General features: G+C 38.3%; 2 non-coding genes across 2 annotated transcripts; both read left to right on the top strand.

Annotated features, from left to right (window-relative positions):
- Nucleotides 1-5545: 5545 nt before the first annotated feature.
- LOC145055843 (small nucleolar RNA R71) lies at nucleotides 5546-5652 on the top strand. The gene has a single exon (XR_013685392.1). It is a non-coding gene; the product is annotated as a small nucleolar RNA R71 (small nucleolar RNA).
- Nucleotides 5653-13567: 7915 nt separating this feature from the next.
- LOC145055844 (small nucleolar RNA R71) lies at nucleotides 13568-13674 on the top strand. The gene has a single exon (XR_013685393.1). It is a non-coding gene; the product is annotated as a small nucleolar RNA R71 (small nucleolar RNA).
- The last annotated feature ends 6679 nt before the right edge of the window (nucleotides 13675-20353 follow it).

The raw sequence follows: 20353 nt of genomic DNA on the forward strand, positions 1-20353 counted from the left end.
CAACATGAGACAACGACGGTGGGTCGAACTACTCAGTGACTACGAATGCGATATTCGTTATCATCCGGGTAAAGCCAACGTAGTAGCAGACGCCCTAAGTCGGAAAGAATACTCTGGTCGCAAAGTCAAGTCATTATCAATAACCATCCATTCACACCTGACTAAACAAATTCAGGCGGCTCAACTTGAGGCCATGAAACCTGAAAATGTGTTGAGTGAATCCCTTAGGGGAATGGACAAGAACTTCGAAGCCAAGGGTGACGGAGCTTTATATTTCATGAACCGGATCTGGACACCGAAACACGGTGGTTTCCGAGACTTGGTCATGACCGAGGCTCACAACACTCGGTATTCCGTCCACCCAGGTTCAGATAAGATGTATCTGGATCTTAAAAAGCTATACTGGTGGCCTAATATGAAAGCAGAGGTTGCTACCTTTGTGAGTAAATGCCTTACTTGCGCGAAGGTTAAGGTCGAGTACCAGAAGCCCTCTGGTTTACTGCAACAACCAGAGATCCCGGAATGGAAGTGGGAGCGGATCACTATGGATTTCATAAACAAGTTGCCCAAGACGACGGGTGGACTTGACACCATATGGGTCATCATTGATAGACTGGCCAAGTCTGCACACTTCCTGCCTATCAAAGAAACCGACAAGATGGAGAAACTTACGAGAACATACATTAGGGAAATTGTACGGTTGCATGGTGTACCTATTTTCATTATATCCGATAGAGATAGTAGGTTCACTTCCAGATTTTGGTGATCCCTACAACATTCCCTAGGAACGAGGCTGGATATGAGCACAGCCTACCATCCACAGACCGACGGACAGAGTGAGAGGACCATCCAAACATTGGAAGATATGTTGCGGGCCTGTGTGATTGATTTTGGGAAGGCATGGGATACTCATTTACCCCTTGTCGAATTTTCCTATAATAACAGTTGTCACACGAGCATCAAGGCTGCTCCATTCGAAGCTCTCTACGGCCGCAAGTGCAGATCCCCTCTGTGCTAGGCTGAGGTTGGTGATACCCAATTAGCGAGAGGGCAAGCTTCCGACAGTACTCTCACTGGTCCAGAAATCATTCGGGAAACGACAGAGAAAATCATTCAAATCCATGAACGATTGAAAGCCTCTAGAGACCGACAGAAGAGCTACGCCGATAAACGAAGAAAACCTTTGGAATTTCAGGTAGGAGACCGAGTCCTTCTCAAAGTCTCACCCTGGAAAGGCTTGATACGCTTCGGCAAGCGTGGGAAGCTTAATCCGAGGTACATAGGGCCTTTCGAGATTCTTGCCAGAGTCGGCCCAGTAGCTTACAAACTTGATCTACCTGACACACTGCATAACGTACATTCTACATTCCACGTATCTAACTTGAAAAAGTGTCTGTCCGATGAGACTCTCGTAATCCCACTCGACGAGATCGTGATCAACGAGAGCCTCAACTTCGTGGAAGAACCTGTAGAAATCATGGACCGTGAGGTCAAGCAGACGAAACAAAGCCGTATCCCTATCGTGAAGGTTCGCTGGAACGCCAAGCGAGGACCGGAATTCACTTGGGAACGCGAGGATCAGATGAAGTTGAAATACCCTCATCTTTTCGCTTGATTGTTTGTAACTTTTATTTGCTTAAATTCTAATTTCGGGACGAAATTCCCTCTAACAGGGGGATGATGTGACAACCCGAAATTTCCATTGTACGAACCTCATCTATTCAATAGAAACTCGTTCAGTTTCAGTGATTTTCAAGCTTTTTCGAACAAGTTTGTGTACATTAGGATTATGTTTTAGATGATATCAGGAGAGTGGATACTCCTGGTTTTGTGAAACTTGGGCATTTCAAGTTTCATACTGTTACAGTCCAACATCAGGAATAAAAATATTTTCTGCCAAAATATTCCAGGACTATAAATAGTTTTCTGAATTAAATTAAATCATTATTCACAATTCCAAATAGAGAAAAGCCATATTCTCTCTGACGGATCTTCGGGTTTTCATCCCAGATTGTGAGTCTACTTTTTTGTATGTGTTTCAATACTTGTTTAATGCTTGTTAACAACAATAACATGTTTAGATTATAAGATCCGGGAGTTTACCGCCCAAGATCGTTCTTGGGGAGTAAACTCCAAAATGGAACATTATGGCTTCCTAGTCCCGATTCCTTGTTAGTCAACTTGTTTAGGAGACAGGGTATGATCTTTATAGGCCAAAAAGCATCCAAGAAACACAAGTTCTAGGAGTTTACGGCCAAGGAACTCCCTTGGGCCGTAAACCCCTTTTCAAGGGCAATTAGTGCCCTAAACTCCCCCTAATGCTTAAAGACCTTTACCCTAAATTGCTTGTGCTTATTTTAGGCATCAAAAGACATCAAATACATAAGTTTCTAGGAGTTTACGGCCAAGGAACTCCCTTGGGCCGTAAACCCCTTTTCAAGGGCTTAAGTGCCCTAAAACTTTCCCCAAATGCTTAAGGACTTTAACTACTAGTACTTGTGCTTGTTTAGAACACCAAAAGCTCATCAAAATCACAAGTTAGTAGGAGTTTACGGCCAAGAACTCCTCTTGGGCCGTAAACCCCTTTTTGTGGGACAAAAATCATTCCAATCACACCTAAGGCCTTAATACAATTTTCCTTGCACCCTTGGGACTAGAATGGAGAGTAGAACACATCTAAATCACTCCTTGGAAGGAGTTTACGGCCAAGGAACATGACTTGGGCCGTAAACTCCAAGTGAAGGCACCAAAGTGTGCCTCTTGTCCCCATTAGCCTTAGATAAATTCATGGATGCCATTCTTGATGTTTAAGTGCCTCAAATCAATTAAATTCCTAGAGTTTACGACCATAAACTCTAAGGTGAAGGAACTTAGGCCGTAAACTCCCTTATGGAGTGTTCTAAAGCCTTAAACTACTTCATGTGTTATTCCAACAAAGCTAGGAGTGTTCTAGATGCAAAATAACACCATAAAACACCCAAAAACACCATTTGAGGAGTTCACGGCCATAAACCTATGAGTTTACGGCCGTAAACTCCAAGGTGTGGGGTTTGTTGGTTGGTGAACTCCTATACAAGGCTATTTGATGTTTCAAACCCTTTTGCCTTGTCCCGTAGCAACTTAGATGCAACCATTTGAACCTTAAACACTCATAAGAGTGTTTAAATGTTTTCTAAGTGTCTTAACTTATTTATTTAAGTTATTATATGTCTAATTAGTTATATATATGTTTATTATATGATAACTAGGCTCATGCGTGTAAACCAGTCTCCGTTTGCCACCTAACACGGTAGCCGACACTGCAATTCAAACGACTCACCACAAGTGAGTTCATACCCCTTGAATCAACCTTTGAAATGATTTTAAGTGTTTTAAATACTTTATGGGGGGGGGGATGCAAGTCAAATACTTATAGTTATTGCTTCAATCACATGTGATTGTATTTAATCACATGTGATTAATAACTAGGAAGACAACGATTTTTACCACTGTTCAAACTGTTTTTCAAACTGCTTTACTATTGAAATGTTTTACAAACTGTTTTACTATCCGAACTTATTTATAGACTGTGATTCAACAAATGCTTCTTATACTTAAACTGTGTTATCAACTTATGCCTTCAAAATGTTTTATAGATCGACATCAAGTCGATTTTCTCTTGAAATTATATTACTGCTTCTAATGTTTTATGAAAACTTATTTATGCTTTTATATATCCAATTGCATGCCCATATATGTATAGATATATAAATAATGTTTAAAGGGCTTAGAAAGGCCATCCGCCCTATTTCCTTTTCCTCGATTTGGATGTGGTCTGGTGGGATTTCGGGTGACCATCCGAAGGTCGTTTCCATATTACTTATATATCATATATACATGTATAGACATAAAGGTACTTCCATATTCATATTCATCAGTACATCATTAGCTGGTTACCATCGGGGTAACGCAGGACAATACATATACAGAAATACGAGAAACAATACATATACAGAAATACTAGAAACAATACATATACAGAAATACGAGAAACAATACATATACAGAAATACTAGAAACAATACATATACATAAATACTAGAAACAATACATATACAGATATACTAGAAACAATACATATACAGATATACTAGAAACAATACATATATAGATATACGAGAAACAATACATATACAGATATACGAGAAACAATACATATACATGAACACTTAACAATTGTGATCCACTGTATCGGGCATGCCTTAAATGTCATGGCCCGAGTCGTAGCCAGAATTCTCTTGGAGGGAGAGCGTGAGTTTGCGTATAGATCTATACTGGATTGACTATCCTACACCTTGCTGCTAGCTACAGCCAGACCTGCAGGTCTGCGGGTGCCAAACGTCATTTCTTATTACGACCGTTCAGTATGTCGTTGATTATTAGTCGATAGCATGGTGCAATTAATCACAATAAGCCTTAATATAAATCCGGTTTAAGGTAGTAGTATTTAGTACAGCAGTAGTCTTATTATACAAAGCTTCAGTACTACAATGATTCACCCATTACATATTTTAGTGATAACCTCACTTAAGCATAAATGTACAAACTATATTTTTAACAAATGATAGTTATATTTGGGTAATCACACATTTTACAACAGACAAGTTTACAAAACAGCCTAGCCTTGGTAGAAGGTTACTTTTATAGAAAATATAGGATTTTCTGAGTGATTCAAACTTTTACAAACACTTTCAAACATTTACTTACATTTTTACAACTTATACATTGAGACAGGTTCCAACGTTTTTACAAGAAACATTGACACTAAAATACTTATGAACTCACCAGCTTAATGCTGATAAACTCTTTCAAAATAACTTGTATTCTCAGGTCATCAGTAGACAGGTACCGAGGCCAGCTTTTGAGAAGATGGAGTGCATTCAAGACTCAACTCATATTATTTTGTGTCTCATTATTTTTGGTGTCTATAACTGTACAGAACACGCTTGTATTGAAATTATATATTTAATGCAATGGATGATGTTGTTTGCTTATTTACATTTACTGTGTTGTGATACTGTACATGACGTCCTCCGCCCCGGAACGTTTCCGCCGTTCTTGGTTTTGGGGTGTGACATCATGTGGCAGCCACTCCCTCTTTGGTTTCCTCCAGTCGTCATCAAATTTATCCCCACTAGAGTAGCACACTTGAGCTTTTCTGTTCCCAAACTCATCCATATTGCAGTCCTTGGTCAAGTGTGGGCCACTGCATCGCTCGCACCCCACTCTTATGGCATGTATTGACTGGTCCATTTGTGTTATCCGGCGATCCGTGTTATTTAGCATGGCCATGACAGCTGCAATGTCTTCAGTTTGGGCTCCTCCACCGCCTTTACTTCCGTCTTGCCTCGGGTTATGGTATTCGCGGGAGTGTTTCGCGAATTCTTCGATGAGCTCCTTGACTTCCCTTGGATTTTTCTTTGTCAACGGTCCTTGAGAATCAAGGAGTTGTCTTGTCATTACATTGATCCCATCATAAAAGATTGACATCTCTTGCTGCACATTTAGGTCATGTTGAGGGCAATTTCTGAGTAAGCCCTTGTACCGCTCCCATGCTTCGTATAGTGACTCCCCCGGTTGTTGCTCAAAGTTAGCTATCGCCTTCTTGAGTTTGGCTATTTTGGATGGCGGGCAGAACTGGTCCAGTAATTGCTCACGCATTTGAGCCCATGTGGTGATTGTACCTGGTGGGAGTGCTTTTAACCACTCCTTAGCAGCTCCTTTGAAAGTGATGGGAAGCATCCTAAGCAAGACTGTATTCCTGGTGACATTTGGGACATTGAAGTAATCCGCAATGTCGTTGACTTCGTCTAGATGCTTAAAAGCATCCTCATGATCCTTCCCGAAAAATGGGATGTCCTTCAGTGCTGTCAATATGTGTCCCTTCAGCTCAAATGTGGCAGTGGCAGGAATTGCGGGTTGGACTAGCCCAGGACCCATATCATCTTGGATCCGCTTTTTGTATGCTCCCATGGACATTTCTTCAATCGCTGCCATCTCGTTCCTTGGCTCGTTCTCGGGTTCACTTGTCTGTTCTTCAAATTCTGGCTCGGTATCGCTTTCGGACTCGGTTTGCACGGGTGTGTGATCCAAATGCTCAAGATTGCTCTTGTGCTTCGCTGATGAGCTGGACTCTCCTGTCTTCTTTCCCGACTTCCTAGAAAAGGCTGACTTCAATTCTTGCAAGGGCGTCTTTTTCTTGTGAAGTGCAGATTCGGGGTCTTCCAGTGGTGGCACCAAGTGTGTGTTTGAGCTTTTGGTCATGAACTCCTGCAACTTGCTAAACTAAAACGTAAAACTGAACTAAAATAAGAAAAAATAACTACCAACTAAAAAAAAATTTAAAAATTTTTGCCTGTCCACGTCGTGGCAAGTATGTGGCCACGTCGTGGACTCTTTGAAAAAAAAAATTTGTTTTGCTGAAAAATTAACTTTTTTGTGGTTGTAACTCCACAAGAAGGATCGATTAATTTAATGCAAATAAATAAACTAAAAACTAAGCCGCTTCCCCGGCAACGGCGCCAAAAACTTGATGTGCACAAAAGTACTCACTAATTTTAATATTTATAACCTAACAAACTTAACTATCTATGCACTTATAGGCAGTATACCTAGTCATATTACAGTATAACTTGGGTAAGTCGGGTGTCGATCATAGGGAACGGTGTTCTAATTAATTTACTTACTATTAAATTAACCTAATTTATTAACAAATTTAATAAAGGGTTTTATCTGATTTTAAAAGATCAGATGAACTTAAATCCAATTCAATAAGTAAAAACACACACTCTTGTTTAGATTGAATCCACTTTTCCCTTATGGTTAGCTAACAATTACGGATTACTAAGTTGGTTTTTAATTATATTAGTAATTTAGTTCTATTTTACCAATATTTAACTAATTCATGTCAAACCATGTATGTTCACACATAATTAAACACAGAACTAATTATAGTTGTAAATATGCTATATAAGATTTGTTGTGTAAACGCAATTATGATCACAATTCTCGTTCTCTAACACAGCTAAACTTTAATTTATTCTAATTACTAACTAAGATTGGTCAATCCTAGCTCTAACAATTCAATATTCACTAAATTATTAGGTAAACAGGTTCATGCAGTTTAATGGTCACCAAGCTACACAGAACATGTAATTAAGCAATTAGATAAACAAATATAAACATGCTAGGTCATGCAAATCAAACACAAGCAAATTTTCACCAACTAAGCTTAATCCATAATCATATAACTATTCATAAGTTCAAAGCTTCATCTAGCTAAACAAGAGTAGCTAGATTCAGCTGCTCATCTTAGTAATTAAACTAACACAGCTAAAACTAATGAAAGACATGTTCTAAAAAATAAACCTTTACTTCTTTTGGTGTTGAAAACCCTCTTCCAGAGCCTTTCTTTCGTTCTTATTCGTCTCCTGGAACTCTTTTTCTTCTGCCAAAAGTCTCTTTTTTCGTAATAACCAGGATAACTTATATAAGCCTTAAAAACTCGCGCCACGTCGTGGCTAGGTTGCGCCATGTCGTGGGCTTCAAGCAATCTGTATCCTTCAAGGAAATCCTCCGCGTCGCGGTGCTTGTCTTCTGGAACACCCATGCCACGTCGTGGGCTTCATCGCCACGTCGTGAATTTAGCTCTTATCGTGAATTTATTATTTTCTTGTCTTCCAAGCCTCCCATGTTCCCCATTTTGTCACCTTTGGTCCTTTTCTTCGAAAATCCTTTGTATTGACTGAAAATCGCAATTTAAACTCATAAGTATCATTATTCTAAACATATTATCAATTTATTAATAAAAATGTACTTAAATACTGCCTAAAAATAAGTGTAAATATGGCAATATCAAAATACCCCACACTTAGGCTTTGCTTGCCCTCAAGCAAATTTCAACTTAATTCTTAATTACTACAACTACACAGAACAATCCGACTCTAGTTCAGCCATTATGCCAAAACCTCAACGCATGCATTTGTGTCTAAAATTCTCCTAAAGTACCCCCCCCCCCCCCCCCCATACTTTAAATACTCACAATCTTCATAAACACTCGCCCACTTTTTCCGAACAATGCTCATTTCATGCAACCCTCCGAATCCATCCGCAGAAAATCTCCTAACCTCAAGGTATTTTTAGTTGAGCAACCTAAGCATACATAATCTAGAATTACAATTTTCCGACACCACTATGGAGCTCTTTTGAATTCTTCATTTCTTTGACATTTTGATCTTTGATTTCTTTGAATTCACCCCCTTTGTTGATTTGATTTCTGGTATCTTCAACTTTTTGGATTTCTTAAGAATTTTGATCTTTTGATCTTCACTTTATTTGCTCCAAAATTCTTCACACTTTTTTCGTAATTCTCTCTCTTTTTTTTTCAAATCCCTTCATGCTTAAGCAGAGGCGCTCAACCTCAACCTTTATTGGTTAATGATAATAATTTTCCTGGATACATTTCAGGTTTAGGCTGCTAAACATATTGCATCCCTCAAACCAAGCGGGGTTATGTTTTTGTTCCATGATTTCACTAAAATAAGGGAGGCCACAAATGCATTATAACGTATATTGGCTCAACTAAACATTTGAACTTTCATCGGATCATTCCGCATAATACTAGCAATTATAGCTCAAATTATTATTACTAGATTCAATTAATTGTAATTTCAAAATTTTCTAGCAATTTACTTTTTCTACCCCTACCCCACACTTATTTCATACAATGCCCTCATTGTATGTATAAAACAAATCAAAATTAAAGACAAGGGAGAAAAAGGAACAGACTCCCCTGGGATAGTGGCGTGAGCATCTCCAAAAGCGTGGACAACGTACAATTGGACTTCCAAAAATAGAAACTCGGTGTAGAACTGGTTGAATACGTAAATAAACAACGAACCGAACTCGAAACGTTAATTCGTCAAAGTGTGTATTTGTAAGGAAAAATGTGGCAATGATAAACTGGATCACGTCGTGATATGGGTTGAAACCGCGAACACCAAAAAGCTAAACTACTATAAATTGCAAGAGCGCCATGACGTGGCACAAGGAGTCCACGTCGTGGAAACTGAACCTCAGCAGAAAATGACTTGTTTGCTTTATTTACTCTAGCAGCTTGACCAATGGCTAACTGGTTTCTGACGCTTCTATGCAAATATATTTCCCAACTATAACCTCTCTCCTAATAGACCCCACACTTATCTTGAATTGTGGTTCCGACTCACGACTCTTAGCTTCTTTGACTAGACAAACACGACTCGAAAGTTAACCTTCTATGCTCCTTAGAATTCCAACGCTAATCTGAAAAATTAGATCAACCCAAAAGAAAAATAAAGTAACATAATAGTCTTAATAAAGTTTTACATCACACACTAAAGTTAACATAAAAATACTCAAAAACAGAACAAAAGAAATAAAATCAATCATCATCTTGATCTTGTGCTCCACTCGGCCCCGCTCCATCATCTTGTGGGCGCCATAGCTCCTCCCATGTCGGAAAATAGGGATACTATGATGGCATAGAAGGTGGTCGGGTCACACCCAAATGTGAATAGATACCCTCAGTAAGTTGGGTATGGTAAATAGCATGACCTCGTAGATTATCCGAATACGTTCCCACCCGACTCTGAAAAGGGTCGGTGGGCACTCCCTGCACATACTGCGAAGCAGCACGCTCTCGTTCGACCTCTCCTCTAGCCCACACATTCCGACGCCTCGGCCTGGCTGGTGGCTGCTGTCCCGGCTGCACTGCCTCATGTTCGTCATCGATCGGTGGTATAACAAAGCGACCCCCGATATTCACCACCGCGCGCATCACACCCAAGACTTGAATGGTCAAGTCCGTGTCCGGGAATCGAGTGAGATTCCTCACAAAGTCATGGGTCAAAATTTGATATGACCTAGCCAGGCGAGTAACCAAATGCCCCCCAGTGATCGGGCTCCCAGGCCTAGAATTGGCCGCTTTCTTCCCCATAAACCTTGCCAACATATAAGGCAAATCACAACAAACCCCCGGGGTAATAAGTGTCCATAAATAAAATAGATTCTGGATGGGGACCTTATCACCATGATGCTTGTGATTGATTGAAAACGTGATAAGGCGGTGCAAAAATCGGAACACAGGATTCCGTATTTGTGACTCACTCGAGTCACGAGTGTTGTACTCATGGTTGGAAATGCCCCGCCAAAACTGCACATCCAAAGTACCCGGAGTAAAATCCCGCACACATCCAAGCAAGAAAGGAATAAAAAATGGAGATTGCGTCTCCACTTCCGTATAGAGCCCCATACGCCAAGCAAACTCCCGAAGACTACACTCACGATATACACCTCCAAGATGAAACACAAGTGCCCTATTGTAGGTGACATCAAGGGTGCGCTCTTCAAAACAAACGGTAGAGAAAAATTCTACCGACAATTCCCGGAACACGGGTTCTTGAATGGCGAATAAATTCCTCCACCCGTGACACGTGAACGAAAATTGATCTCCAACATAAGTCTTCGACCAATAACGGTCCAGCTCCACTACCATTCCCACTCTACCAAGCCATCCCCAATCAATAATTGGGGCTATTGCAAACTCCCTATTGTATAACCATCCAAGCCGATTCTCGTAGGTTGTTAGCAACGTTCGGGGAATGTTTTGAGGAAACTGGTATAGAGGATGTATGCTTGCTACATCTATCGGGTCCTCTTCCTGCTGGACAGCTCGTCGTGGTCCCATTCTGCAAACAAAAGCAAATCAAAGCAGCAAACAAATAACACATTAAAACTTATAAAAATTGTCTGCCAGAAGTCACGACGTGGCCAGGATGCGCCACGTTGTGGGTCACGTCGAACCCAGATTCTGAATCGGTCATGTTTACGTGCGGTTTCCACAAAAATAGTTCTTGGGGTTTGTTCCTATGGACTTTTAACTAACATGCAAACTAAAATCAGACACTAGATTCAACCAATTTCGTGAATCATTCAAACCCTAATCACGAAAACTTGAAATTGCAAGAAGTAATTGCAAAATAATGAGTAAAACACATACCAAATGGAGTAATTAGCAAGATCTTGCAATGAATTTGGAAGTATAATAAGAAATTGGCAGTAGGGTCGTGATGTTCCCGTGAGTGCGGCAGTCTTCCAAGTGGGGGATAAGGGGTTTCTCGGTCAAAGGGTTTTAAGCGATTGGTCCCCCCCTGATTTTTAAAGGCCACGACGTGGCGGGCGCTGCCCACGTCGTGGACCTTAAATTTCCTAAGATCACGAATTATAGTTAAGCCCACGACGTGGTTGGCTGTTCCCACGTCGTGGGAGCTGTCAAATGCCAAATTTTAATAATATTTATCTAATTAACTAATTTCTTTGCAAATCATTCATTATTTAAAGTCCCCTACAGCTATTTCTCTGCTTATTACCGGTTTTTAGATGATGAATTGATGTCTTTCCTAATTAAAAAGAAAATAAAAAGAAAAAATTGCAAACCAAACTCGGGTTGCCTCCCGAGAAGCGCTTCTTTTTCTTGGAGTCTTAAGCTGGACTCCGTGCCTTCTACGTTGACTCTTCGGAAGAGTCTACCACCAGGATCTTTTGTTCCTTGAACCGCCGTTTATAAGCTTGAACTCTCCTTTTATACGCCTTCTTTGAATTTTCTTTTTTAGTTTTTCCATCTTCTTCATGCTTTCGTTTTGTGCCCTTTGTGTGTTCCTTGCTCTCCATAGCGTTCCCCTCTTCTTTCACCACCGGTCTTGTTACTTTTGAAGTGACTTCCTCTTCATCACTTGTCATTTCCTCGTCCTCTTTGCTCACCCAAGAAGGTGGGTTCTTGTAGGCTATGACTTCAATCAAATACGGAATAGATGCCCTTGGTTTTGTCCTCTTGTCTTGATGAACTACCTACATCTCTTCTTCCATAAGCTTTTCCAACTCTTCTAGTTCATTCTCTTCATTAATTGTGAACACCTCTTCTTTATCTTCTTGAAAGTCATTTCTTATCCCGAAGACTTCTTTCTCATCCCCAACCCTCAAAGTGAGCTTGGACTCGCGGATATCAACCAGGGCACCAACAGTGTTAAGCAATGGCCGACCAAGGATTATCGGAACATCCGTGTCTTCTTTCATGTCCAAGACTACAAAATCTATTGGAAAAACAAATTTTCCAATTTTCACCAAAATATCCTCCACTATGCCTCGGGGTTGTGTCACCGAACGGTTTGCCATGTGAATCTTCATTTTTGTAGCCTTCATCTTCTGAATCTCCAATTTTTGATAAAATGAAAAAGGCATTAGATTAATGCTAGCCCCGGAATCGGCTAAAGCATTAACCTTCATTTTATTCCCAAACTCGCATGGAAGAGTGAGGCGTCCAGGATCCCCCATCTTTTCTGGTGTTTCTCCCAGCACAACTTTTGAAATTTGCTCACTTAGAATCACTGTAGACTGTTTCTTTAATTGCCTTCGCGTATCTATCAAGTCTTGCAGTAATTTCTGGTTCTCGGAAGCTTTGGATAAGGACTCAACAAAGGGAGTATTAATTGGAATCCCTTTCACATGTTTCACAAACTCTAAATGTTCCTTCTCCAGTTGACTAAGTGCTGCACGGGTGGGAAATGGCATAGGTGGATGATAATCTGGAATAGGCTCAAAAGATTTTTGCTCAAACTTGCGCCACATTGTGGCCAGAGGTGTGCCACGTCGTGGCGAGCCTGGTTCAGCATTCTCTCCATTTTCGATCCTTGATTTCTTGAGCTGCTGCGGTTCTTCTTCCAACGCCTCCAGGAACTCGGATATTGTATCTTCTTCAGTATCGATGGCCATTACATGAGATTGGGCTTTTACTTCGGGATTCTTCGGGGACAATTTTTCATGGACTAAAGTGGCTAGTTGACCAAATTGTACTTCAAGGTTATGGATGGAGGCTTGCTGTTTTTTTATCAATGTTTGTTGTTCCATGATAGCGGAATCCGTGGCATCATGTCTCTTCTCCGAAGTCTCCATAAACTTCATCAAAATGGTCTCTAGGTCGGGTTTCTTCTCGATTGGTGGCTGCTCCTTTTGGTAAAAGCCTCGACCTGTCTGCCTATACTTCTCTTCTTTTTGCTTTTTATACTCTTCATGTGGCAGCCACTCCCTCTTTGGTTTCCTCCAGTCGTCATCAAATTTATCCCCACTAGAGTAGCACACTTGAGCTTTTCTGTTCCCAAACTCATCCATATTGCAGTCCTTGGTCAAGTGTGGGCCACTGCATCGCTCGCACCCCACTCTTATGGCATGTATTGACTGGTCTATTTGTGTTATTCGGCGATCCATGTTATTTAGCATGGCCATGACAGCTGCAATGTCTTCATTTTGGGCTCCTCCACCGCCTTTACTTCCGTCTTGCCTCGGGTTATGGTATTCGCGGGAGTGTTTCGCGAATTCTTCGATGAGCTCCTTGACTTCCCTTGGATTTTTCTTTGTCAACGGTCCTTGAGAATCAAGGAGTTGTCTTGTCATTACATTGATCCCATCATAAAAGATTGACATCTCTTGCTGCACATTTAGGTCATGTTGAGGGCAATTTCTGAGTAAGCCCTTGTACCGCTCCCATGCTTCGTATAGTGACTCCCCCGGTTGTTGCTCAAAGTTAGCTATCGCCTTCTTGAGTTTGGCTATTTTGGATGGCGGGCAGAACTGGTCCAGTAATTGCTCACGCATTTGAGCCCATGTGGTGATTGTACCTGGTGGGAGTGCTTTTAACCACTCCTTAGCAGCTCCTTTGAAAGTGATGGGAAGCATCCTAAGCAAGACTGTATTCCTGGTGACATTTGGGACATTGAAGTAATCCGCAATGTCGTTGACTTCGTCTAGATGCTTAAAAGCATCCTCATGATCCTTCCCGAAAAATGGGATGTCCTTCAGTGCTGTCAATATGTGTCCCTTCAGCTCGAATGTGGAAGTGGCAGGAATTGCGGGTTGGACTAGCCCAGGACCCATATCATCTTGGATCCGCTTTTTGTATGCTCCCATGGACATTTCTTCAATCGCTGCCATCTCGTTCCTTGGCTCGTTCTCGGGTTCACTTGTGTGTTCTTCAAATTCTGGCTCGGTATCGCTTTCGGACTCGGTTTGCACGGGTGTGTGATCCAAATGCTCAAGATTGCTCTTGTGCTTCGCTGATGAGCTGGACTCTCCTGTCTTCTTTCCCGACTTCCTAGAAAAGGCTGACTTCAATTCTTGCAAGGGCGTCTTTTTCTTGTGAAGTGCAGATTCGGGGTCTTCCAGTGGTGGCACCAAGTGTGTGTTTGAGCTTTTGGTCATGAACTCCTGCAACTTGCTAAACTAAAACGTAAAACTGAACTAAAATAAGAAAAACTAACTACCAACTAAAAAAAATTTTAAAAATTTTTGCCTGTCCACGTCGTGGCAAGTATGTGGCCACGTCGTGGACTCTTTGAAAAAAAAAATTTGTTTTGCTGAAAAATTAACTTTTTTGTGGCTGTAACTCCACAAGAAGGATCGATTAATTTAATGCAAATAAATAAACTAAAAACTAAGCCGCTTCCCCGGCAACGGCGCCAAAAACTTGATGTGCACAAAAGTACTCACTAATTTTAATATTTATAACCTAACAAACTTAACTATCTATGCACTTATAGGCAGTGTACCTAGTCATATTACAGTATAGCTTGGGTAAGTCGGGTGTCGATCACAGGGAACGGTGTTCTAATTAATTTACTTACTATTAAATTAACCTAATTTATTAACAAATTTAATAAAGGGTTTTATCTGATTTTACAAGATCAGATGAACTTAAATCCAATTCAATAAGTAAAAACACACACTCTTGTTTAGATTGAATCCACTTTTCCCTTATGGTTAGCTAACAATTACGGATTACTAAGTTGGTTTTTAATTATATTAGTAATTTAGTTCTATTTTACCAATATTTAACTAACTCATGTCAAACCATGTATGTTCACACATAATTAAACACAGAACTAATTATAGTTGTAAATATGCTATATAAGATTTGTTGTGTAAACGCAATTATGATCACAATTCTCGTTCTCTAGCACAGCTAAACTTTAATTTATTCTAATTACTAACTAAGATTGGTCAATCCTAGCTCTAACAATTCAATATTCACTAAATTATTAGGTAAACATGTCCATGCAGTTTAATGGTCACCAAGCTACACAGAACATGTAATTAAGCAATTAGATAAACAAATATTAACATGTTAGGTCATGCAAATCAAACACAAGCAAATTTTCACCAACTAAGCTTAATCCATAATCATATAACTATTCATAAGTTCAAAGCTTCATCTAGCTAAACAAGAGTAGCTAGATTCAGCTGCTCATCTTAGTAATTAAACTAACACAGCTAAAACTAATGAAAGACATGTTCTAAAAAATAAACCTTTACTTCTTTTGGTGTTGAAAACCCTCTTCCAGAGCCTTTCTTTCGTTCTTATTCGTCTCCTGGAACTCTTTTTCTTCTGCCAAAAGTCTCTTTTTTCGTAATAACCAGGATAACTTATATAAGCCTTAAAAACTCGCGCCACGTCGTGGCCAGGTTGCGCCACGTTGTGGGCTTCAAGCAATCCGTATCCTTCAAGGAAATCCTCCGCATCGCGGTGCTTATCTTCTGGAACACCCATGCCACGTCGTGGGCTTCATCGCCACGTCGTGAATTTAGCTCTTATCGTGAATTTATTATTTTCTTGTCTTCCAAGCCTTCCATGTTCCCCATTTTGTCACCTTTGGTCCCTTTCTTCGAAAATCCTTTGTATTGACTGAAAATCGCAATTTAAACTCATAAGTATCATTATTCTAAACATATTATCAATTTATTAATAAAAATGTACTTAAATACTGCCTAAAAATAAGTGTAAATATGGCAATATCACGTATCTCTGTGGAGTGTTTCAAAGGACGTGTCTCCAATTTTTAAGAATAACAAATTTACAAGTAATAATGCAAAATTTTTGTTACAAAAGGTGGTCCTCTACTCGCGTATATTTGTGGAGTGTTACCGAGGACGAAATCAAAAGTACTAAGCTAATGCTTTTAACAGTAATGACATGGAAAAATCATTTGTGAAATATAAGATATGACATTTTATAACAAGTTTCACAAACAATTTGAAAACTAACTCTGCAAGTTAAACGGTTGGTTAATACGGTTTCCAATGTTAAAAGCATACGAAATATGAACATTTCAAATGAAATAATAAGTTTGAGTACAAGATATTCTTGTACTTTTGCTTGTATTCCCCCCCTGAAAACATTGAAAAACACGGAAAAAGGTGTAGGGGTATGAACTCACCAGACGAGAAATGTGTCGGATAGGAAGCTAAGTGTCAGTTCGGGGTTTGAAAACTCGCGAAGTTCCTATGTAATATGAAGAGATACATAATTGTATCTAATTAGACCTTGAACTACTAATTAGATAAGAATAAACACTCCGAGGCACGAAAACACATCATTTCAAGTGTTAGGAGTGATCTGGGTAGCATCTAAGGATGTATAGGGCCTAGATAAGGAGTTTACTCTTCAAGAGTAAGCCCTTAGGGGAGTTTACGGTCCAATGACCATATCCCCATGAGTTTACAGTTGTAAACTCATGGGTGGTGTGTTCTTGGATGCTTAAAGGTCTTACAATGCACAAAGTAAGGTTCTAGGGTTGATTCCATGGCTTAGGAAGTGATCGGGACTTGAATTGATCTTGGAAAAGGAGTTTATGGTCTATGAAGGTGTTCTTGGTGAGTTTACTACTGTAAACACATGAGTTTACGGCCGTAAACTCATGTTTGCCCATAATTAATGTGATTTGGTGGTTTTAGGTTAAGCATGCTAAGTTCTAGACCCAAATCTAAGCCATACAAGGTGTTAGGGGGCACTTTTACACCCTTTGGAAGTGTTTATGGTCTAAGAAGAGGAGTTTACAGTCCAAGAATGTTCTTGGGCCGTAAACTCAAGTTTACTCCCCAATTGGTAAGATTTTGATGTTCTAAGTCCATTCCTGCAAGTCCAAAGGTCTTAACTAAACACTAGAAGTGATTTGGAAGGGTTTTGGATCAAAGTCGAGTTTTAGAGAGAGAGTAGTGAGAGAAAGTGTTTTAAGAGAGTGAAAACGCTTCCAAATGTGGTCACTCAATCCCTTATATAGGCGTTGAGTTTATGACCTGGAGGAAATCTACCCGATACTGTCGTTAAACGAGGCTTATGGTCGTACCCGATTTAATTGTTGTAATTACGACTTAGTCGTAACTAATTTTTTTTTTTTGCAAATAAATAACAAGGGTATTTTTATGTGTTTCTAATGGGTTTGGACACTCAAGAGGTCATAACAAAAGTGTCAATTAAATTAACTTAACCGAAAAGTTAAACGGAAAAATTTGAAATACAAACGGTTTTATTTAACGGAAACGGTTTACAATGACAGAATAATTTACGGGTTGTCACAAAGACAAATAAAAATAAGTGAACATATATGAACATAAATATACATATAAACAGTAAACAAATAAACGAATGCAAATAGGCGTAAACATCGTAATGAACAATAATAAAACTTGATCACCAACACTTTGATATGTTGATCGTACTTAGTGGTGCTGCATTTGACAGTTTTACCAAATCCACAAAATATAAAACCTATGCTAATTTTAAAAACCCCACGTCAGCAAAGGCCCTGGTTATTGTCTGAGTTATAGGTCCATGCATAACTCAGAAGTAATTATGATATATATATATATATATATATATATATATATATATATATATATGTGTGTGTGTGTGTGTGTATGTGTGTCTGTGTACATGTAATTAATCATGTATAACTTACATAGTAATTAAAAAATATACATAATTAATTACAAAGTTGAACTCTTTAATTTTTAAGAACATAAACAGTTACGAATCCGAAACATTATAAATTTGAATGAACATTCCCAACATATTTCATAATCCATTCTAAAAAAGCACCATATTTTATAAAATAATGGCAAGACTTACATTCTCACTGTTTTTCTTGTGCCTCATTATGTGAACCAATTCCGTGCAAGTAAGATATATATATAAAAAAAACTCATTATTATTGTACTAACAACTTAAAATGTATTTTAGATTGGAAAATATTATGCAAATATTTAATGGGATTATGATGTTTTTTTGTTGTTGTTTTGATAAAGGATTGGGGAAAACATGGTGTGTAGCTCAAAGCCAGGCTACCGAACCGAAGTTGCAACTTGACTATCTTTGTGGACAATTCGACTGCAAGGAGATTCAACCTGGAGGATCGTGCTTTAACCCTAACACTATGCGAAATCATGTGTCTTATGCTATTGATCTTAACTTTCAAATTAATGGTGTATGCGATATTAGTTACGCTACTCCTGCTGTCACAGATCCACGTAAGTTTCTTTTTCTATTGGAATATTTTCTAAAGAAATGCTCTGGCACATCAAATATCGGGTGATAGGTGTACAAATTGAAACTAATTTTGTGTTGTTTTATGTAGCTTTCGGGACATGTGTCTACGCCTAAGTGATGAAAAATTCGTAATCGAACGACACGTTGAAGGGAAGATCATATTTTTTTCAAATTCTTGAAGGGTGAAAAGAATGTATAAAACAATCTAATAAGTGGAAATAAAATGTTCTTTTACTCGTTACATGTTGTTTGATATATTATAATGTGTGTATGCTTAGAACATCATATGCCATTTTAAGAAAGTAACGTTATTCTTCATTTTCAAAATATACGTACTCGTTTGATTTCTTTTGAGTTTAAGTGAAATGTTTTATTATATGCTAAATATGATTTGATGGAATTTGAAAATAAATTAGAAAAAAGACTGAAATTAAGTTTATGATGTTATCCTTTTTTCGATTAAACATCGATGATATGATTTTTTGTAAGACTTCTGTAAAGTTTATTTACTTTCATTAATTTGCAATAATGTGTATACTACTCAAATGATTATTGAATTTGATTCGACCTTCAAATAGTTTGGAGGGTTATTTATGAAAATTAACATTTTCTTTTTATGTATATAAGAAAGCTACTGTATCCTTTAAATATTACAAACTAAGTAACCAAGCCCGAAAATGTTATGTCTTTTAGAAATTTGAACTTATTTAGTGGTTATCGATATATAACACATGAAATAACTTGGAGCGAAATTTTTCACTGAACTAATTATTGAATTCTCTCAAGAACGTTTTCAGATCCAAAAATATGTTTAATAATCTTCAAATCAAGAAAAAAAAAACATATAAATCTTCTACTCTCTCTTCTTTTAATTATATTATACAGTTTTCGATCTTTTTAATCCCAAAAAAAATCCATCTATGGAAAACATATCGTTTGATTTCTTTTGAGTTTAAGTGAAATGTTTTATTGTTGGTTATATATGATTTGATGGATTTTGAAAATAAATTAGAAAAAATATTGAAATTAGGTCCATCTATAGAAAAAAAATTTGATTTCTTTTGAGTTTAAGTGAAATGTCTTATTGTTGGTTAAATAAGATTTGATGGGTTTGAAAATAAATTAGAACAAAGATTGAAATTAAGATTATGATGTTATCCTTTTTTCAGTCCCTAAATAAAGTCCATCTATGGAAAACAAATCGTATTGTTCAATTATGTACAAAATCCGTGTAGGAAATCATTTTCACTATAAGAATTACCTTTTAACATGTTCAAAATTTTAAGCGTGTTTCACAATCATGTGTTCAAAACTTTTTCTAAGCATTATGATGTTTGGAAGTAAGGACTTTATATTACAATTTTTCTATATCCCAATTTAGTGAATGGTTGTCGTGAACCATAAGATTTTGGGTGAAATGCTAGTGTAAATCCTTGGATCCCAGATTACGAATTATGTACCAAGTTGGCTTTTGACTGAAACTCACATTGGGAATCGTGAGTGTACTTCCTTTGAAGGGTATAGATTAAAGACACTTTGATGAGAACCATAATATTTAGCCGTAAATAATATTGCTAACTTGACATGATACAGTTTTGGTCGGTGATTATCGGTTTTATTAGTTTTTCTTTATGTAATTTTCTTGGTTCATAATTTTTGTATTGTACTTAGGTGTAGGTCACTATACTTGTTTTTGTGTTGATGTCATGTATGTGGTTTAATTAATTAAAAAATAGGTAACAAATATGAAAAAAAAACATTGGGATTCTGATACTTTCTCTGAAATATGTAATTTTAACTCTATTAGTTTTGGATTGCACTAAACATATGTATATATTTTTCTATGTTCTAGAAGCTCATAATTCACAGAAATACATGCTTTTATAAGCTAGGGAAATGCCCTAGGGA

This window comes from Lactuca serriola, chromosome 5 (assembly GCF_051521515.1).
Source record: "Lactuca serriola cultivar US96UC23 chromosome 5, Lser_US96UC23_V15, whole genome shotgun sequence".
In the NCBI taxonomy this organism is placed as follows: domain Eukaryota; kingdom Viridiplantae; phylum Streptophyta; class Magnoliopsida; order Asterales; family Asteraceae; genus Lactuca; species Lactuca serriola.